At 40.9% G+C, this 6000-nt stretch overlaps 1 protein-coding gene across 2 annotated transcripts in view; it reads left to right on the top strand.

The window, feature by feature from the left end:
* Positions 1 to 5484: 5484 nt before the first annotated feature.
* tp53bp1 (tumor protein p53 binding protein, 1) overlaps positions 5485 to 6000 on the top strand; it is a 40258-nt gene continuing 39742 nt past the window's right edge. Inside the window, exon 1 of one of the 2 annotated variants that reach the window (XM_071400947.1) lies at positions 5485 to 5604. The gene's annotated coding sequence lies outside the window, so the exon portion shown is untranslated. The remainder of the gene's footprint in view (positions 5605 to 6000) is intronic. The other variant, XM_071400948.1, reaches the window with a different exon arrangement.

Raw genomic sequence — 6000 nt, 5'->3', positions numbered from 1 at the left:
CAGAACAGTGCATGAGGGATGGCTGGGGGGGAGGACCAGTGGGTGTGGCTCGTGAGAGGGACGCGATTTGATTGGTGCAGGGTTATGTGGCTATTTGATGTCACAGCACGCCATTGGCCAAATCCGACATGGGGATTATGATAATGTTTATCAAGTTTATCTGAATCGACTGTCTTGCATAGGTAGTGGTTGTGATGATGATGATGATGATGATGAATATGATGATGAATATGATGATGATGATGATGAGTGGTATACCACATGGTCCTCCTCATTTGTTACATCAATAAGTTAGTTAACATAGTTAAGATCCAAAATACAAAATGGGTCAAATAAACATAGCTGTAAACCACCAGCATTAGGCCTACTACAACTAGTGCTGTAGTTTCCTAATAGGCCTACTCACCAAATATGTCAGGGAACATGTGTTCCTGTAAGACTGTCTTTGATATGTCTGTGTCTGGAGAAACTGAAGTTATTTCTCTTGAATAAATAGATGTATTTATATCACTGTCTCTGGATGTACCACCAGGAGATGTTTCCAGTAGGCTGCCACACTGACACCTCTTTGTTCCCTCCCTGAACACAACAACCCTTCATCTGTGCAGAGACGTTCACAACAAAAGGCCTCAGAGACAAAGTGGAATAGAATATGTTTTTGTACAATGTTAATGTATTTGATTATCTCCTAAAATAGCTGGAAAATAACCAAATTAGCTACAGAGGGGGAAAGCTGGCATTAAATTACCATAACATTTGGAGGAGGATGTTCATTGAGTTCTCTACTTGTCATGTTTTATAAGAGGAAACTCAGTTCTTGTGGGACATAAATGATCTTGAATCAGGATGCATATTAGCCTACACATACAGTTGAAGTACAATGACCTTTACTTTGGAAACTGAGAACTAAATGAATAGTAAGACTTAATTATTTTCACCTTTGATTGACAACAATGAATTAAAACTGTTGTTTGTCCTCATAGTAGGCCTATGTAACTCATATAGTCACCCTATGACAGAAACATTTAGGTAGAGATGAAATTCAGCGCCAGAATATGAAAATTTATTTCAGATTTCGATCTGTTTGATTGTCATTTTAAGGCCATTTTGAAATGATAATTTAAAGACCAAAATCACTGTTTGACTTTGACCCTTATCTTATAGTTGACACTAGATATTGTACTATAGGTTCAGTTTCTATGTCTGGTAATTACAATGTATAGGTGGTTTAGGAGCTATTTCACCAGGAGCTTTACGTCATATAGTCTCCCCAGAGAGGACTATGCACTGACCAATCAGACCAATCCGGGCAATTATCCAAGAAAGAACGGGAGAGAGAGGGTGGAGGACTGGAGAGATCTGAAGAGTAAAACCAAGATTTACACAATTTGTACTGCATGTCATGCTCAGCAAATGAACGGATACCTCAGAACATAAATAACTGCTGAGTTATATATACATTCTCCCCATGGAGGTTTTGTTTGACAACCTATACCACATGACCTAATCTGAATATGAAGGGACGTCTCGTTTTTTCATAATTCACTTGATTGGTCTTTGATCTGACGTTCAATATCTGACTGTATTATCAATACACGTATGAATAATTGAACATTGAGCTTTGAAAGGACACAGCAAATCGGGAAGAGATTGTATTAGTATTTAGTATTTTATTAGTATCTCCATTAGCTGTTGCCAAGGCAGCTGCTACTCTTCCTGAGATCCAAACAGGAACAAATCAACACATCACAACAAAACAATAGTCTACGTCATAAATAAAACAACACATCACAACAACATAATAGTCTACATCATACATAAACAACACATCACAACAAAACAATAGTCTACATCATAAATAAAACAATACATCACAAAAAAACAAGTCTACATCATATATAAAGCATCACAACAAAACAACAGTCTATATCATAAATAAAACATCACATCACACAAGACATTGTGCACTATACACATGTTCACCACTCCACCATTACAAATGTACAATATCAAATGTACAATATTACAATAAAAAATGTGTGTGTGTCTTTTGATCTTACTTTGACATGAAGTATGATCAGAAAAAGTTTTTTGATGGTGAAGTGAGAATTTAAATACAAAGAAAGCAATATTTGTAAATGTAACGGATGTGAAATAGCTAGCTTGTTAGCGGTGGTGCGAGCTAGCAGCCTTTCAGTCGGTTACGTCACTTGCTCTGAAACCTAGAAGTAGTGGTTCCCCTTGCTCTGCAAGGGCTGCAGCTTTTGTGGAGCGATGGGTAACGATGCTTCGTGGGTGACTGTTGTTGATGTGTGCAGAGGGTCCCTGGTTCGCGCCCGTGTCGGGGCGAGGGGACGGTTTAAAGTTATACTGTTACATAAACAAGAATATTAGTAAACAGGAAGCATTAGACCTATAGCCATTCACTGTCTTTTCACATGGTGGCATTTGATTCACCCTAGCCTTCCTTCTTTGACACATTTACATGTGCATGGATGCTATCACCTTATATATCTACCAAGCACACCACAGTGGGCTTTAGGTTACTCTAAGGCTGCTGTGTTTGGGAGGTGCCTGTCAGATGGTGACGTCTCCCGCAGCAGTGAGAGATGGCTGGGGTTGTTAATACCCAACTTCCCTGCTCTGGAGTAAATCTCCCTCCTCTCAGCAGGACAGTGGTTGTGTCCCAAATGGTACCCTATTCCCTATTTAGTGCACTACTTTTAACCAGAGCCCTATGGGCCCTGGTGAAAAGTAATGCACTATGTAGGAAATAGGTTTCCATTTGGGACACAACCTGCCAGTGTTACAGCCCTCAATGAGTCAGCACTCCTATTGATCTCACACTGAGACAAGCCTGAGCCAAAGATCCTCTAAAACTGAACCTGCTGTGCTTGTGAACAAGAGTATCTACTGCCCTCTGTAGGACTAAATGAGAACACTTTTGGTTTGATTGCTTTAAAAATAAGATTTCTTAAAAATAAGTGTAATATTAAGTCCATTGGTTTACTAATAGACAAATCAGTACCGTAAATGAAAATATTAATGTTAATTTTCTTACATCATTTTCTAAATGAAGTAAATGATTGCAACAATGTTGATTGGTATGCAGGATATTTCAGAATGTGGTTTAGGTTGTACACAGTTAAAGCACAGACCAAAACCAACATATTGGTGTGACAAGTTGAAATCTTTTTAAAACAGTCCCGTAGGCCAGTAGACTCTTATAGGCTCTTAGCTTGTGAGATCAGGATGGTTCGTACGAGGCTTGTATGTAGGCCAGTGGTTCCCAACCTTTTTCTGTTACTGTACAACCAACTAAATTTTGCCCTGCCAGGAGTACCCCTGAAGTACCCCGTCATGTGCATTTTACCAGTAGACCTATGGTCTCATGATCCAGATTCAGATTCAGAGTGCTTAATAGTCACATGTACAGGGTTACAGGTGTGATGGCAGGGTACAGTGAATATCTTATGCTTCGAGCTCCAACATGCAGGACTAAGTGAAATACAAGAACGCAAATGGTAATAAAAAAACAACAATAGTAATAGAAATAGCACTATATAATAATAACAACTGTAGCAGTGATGAATAAATAAATGTCCCTGGGTTGGTGGCAGAGTAAAGACTGTTGAGGGGGTGTGAGGAATGACCATAGGGGGAGCAGCAGCATGATCATTGAGGGGGTGTGAGGAATGACCATAGGGGGAGCAGCAGCATGATCATTGAGGGTGTGTGGGGAACAAGTGAAATAAAAACAATACAAATTTTAATAACAAAAATCTATAATATATACTGAGCAAAAATATAAATGCAACATGGTCCCATGTTTCATGAGCTGAAATAAAAGATCCCAGAAATTGTCCATATGCAAAAAAATAAAATAATAGCTTATTTCTCAAAAATGTTGTGCACAAATTTGATTACATCCCTGTTAGTGAGCATTTCTCCTTTGCCAAGATAATCCATCCACCTGACAGGTGTGGCATATCAAGAAGCTGATTAAACAGTATGATCATTACACAGGTGCACCTTGTCATGATGCTCCTGTACTGCCCGTGTCTGAGTGATTGAAGAGGGGAGAACAGGGCATGGCTTGGATGGCTGGGGTCGCTGGTGATGTTCTTAGCCTTTCTGCGACACCTGGTGTTGTAGGTGTCCTTTAGGGCAGGCAGTGTGCATCCAATGGTGAGTTCGGCTACACGTATCACCCTCTGAAAAGTCTTGCGGTCCGCGGTGGTAGAGTTGCCGTACCAGACTGTGATATAGCCCGACAGTATGCTCTCGATGGTGCTCATGTAGAACACTGTGAGGATCCTCAGGAACAGGACGCATTTCTTCAGCATCCTAAGGTTGAAGAGTTGCTGTCGTGCCTTCTTCACCACGGTGTCCATGCGGTTAGAGCATTTGACCTTCTCTGAGATATGTACGCCAAGGAATTTGAAGTTATTAACCGTCTCCACGGCGGACCCGTTGATGAGGATGGGGGCGTGTCCAGCCTGGTTCCTCCTGAAGTCCACACTCAGCTCCTTTGTTCAGCTAACATAGAGGGAGAGGTTGTTTACCTGGCACCACGCCGTCAGAGTGCCTACCTCCTCCCTGTAGGCCATCTCGTCGTTGTTGGTAATCAGGCCTACTACTGTTGTGTCGTCAGCAAACTTGATGATGGAGTTGGAACTGTGTGAGATCCCTCAAGTACCCCCTGTGGATAGGCCAAGTACAACCAGGGGTCCTATTACCCTCTGTGGATAGGCCAAGTACCACCAGGGGTCCTATCACCCTCTGTGGATATGCCAAGTACCCCCAGGGTCCTAGTACCCCTGGTTGAGCACCCTAGATTTTACAATTCTAAAATCAATGAATCAGACAGCCTAAATACATTGAATAAATTGGATTCTCAAACTTGGGCTGTCCCAGTAGGCTACATCATATTTTCTTCTGGATTAGATATTCCATAAACCTGTACCATACAGCTAATGACAGTACAAAATAGTTATCGAACCAACCACAGTATAGAACCAACCACAGCATTACCCTACTTTCATTATTTTAGTGCACATTTTTGTTAATGCAAAATATAGCCTAACTTAATTACATGATCAACATTTTAGATTTATTAAAAGTAATCCCAGTCCCACAATAAATAACACACGTGTTGTCCTGCACTTTTAGAAGAAAAATAGTTCCAAAAGGGGTCTTCGGCTGGCCACATAGGAGAACCCATTTTTGTTCCAGGTAGAACCCTCTGTGGGAATGGTTCTAGATTGAACCCTAAAGGGTTATACCTCGAACCAAAAAGGGTTCTTCAAAGTGTTTTCCTATGGGGACAGTCGAATACCCCTTTTAGGTTCTAGATGGCACCTTTTTTTCTAAGAGTGTGCGCACCTCAGCACCTACATGCACTAATTATGCCAACATGTTAAAAATGCCATTGCATCTTTAAGTGGTAGTGTCTGTATCCACACCCTGTCTTCCTGGAAAAGAGAGGAGGGGGGGAGAGAGAGAGAGAGATGTGAACGCAGTCAACGCGCACCGGTACTGCTGTAAAGGTGGCAATACAAATCTCATACTTTCTGCTTGCAAAAGACAAAATCAACTTTTCAGGTAAAGCAATAGTTTGTACTTTCTAGCGTCTAATTGATTTGGGGGGGAAACGTGTCATTATATAGGCCTATTTGAGCATCAATGTCACTGGTTTGTGTTCAAGGACAGGTTCAGAATAGTGTCTTGCGTTTGGATTTTCGTTCTCCAGCTGCTGCGCATTTCATATTTTCGGTTCCAACTCAACTGGTCAGCTTGGCGAAATGACGCGCCAGCACGATGCACCGCACCGTGTACGTATGTGTCGCCTATAGCCATATGATTTCCATATCAGTGGTGCTGTGTTTAGGGTTGGGCTTGAAGAAAAGTATGCACGATCTAATGCTGTTATTCCGTTTTTTTATTTATTATTAAAATAGTAAAATCATATTTATGTATCGGCTAGCTTATTTTAAACAT

The sequence above is a fragment of the Salvelinus alpinus genome, chromosome 5 (assembly GCF_045679555.1).
Source record: "Salvelinus alpinus chromosome 5, SLU_Salpinus.1, whole genome shotgun sequence".
Taxonomy (NCBI): Eukaryota; Metazoa; Chordata; class Actinopteri; order Salmoniformes; family Salmonidae; genus Salvelinus; species Salvelinus alpinus.
Note: the sequence above shows the minus strand (reverse complement) of the source record. Positions and strands in the feature narration are given on the sequence as shown.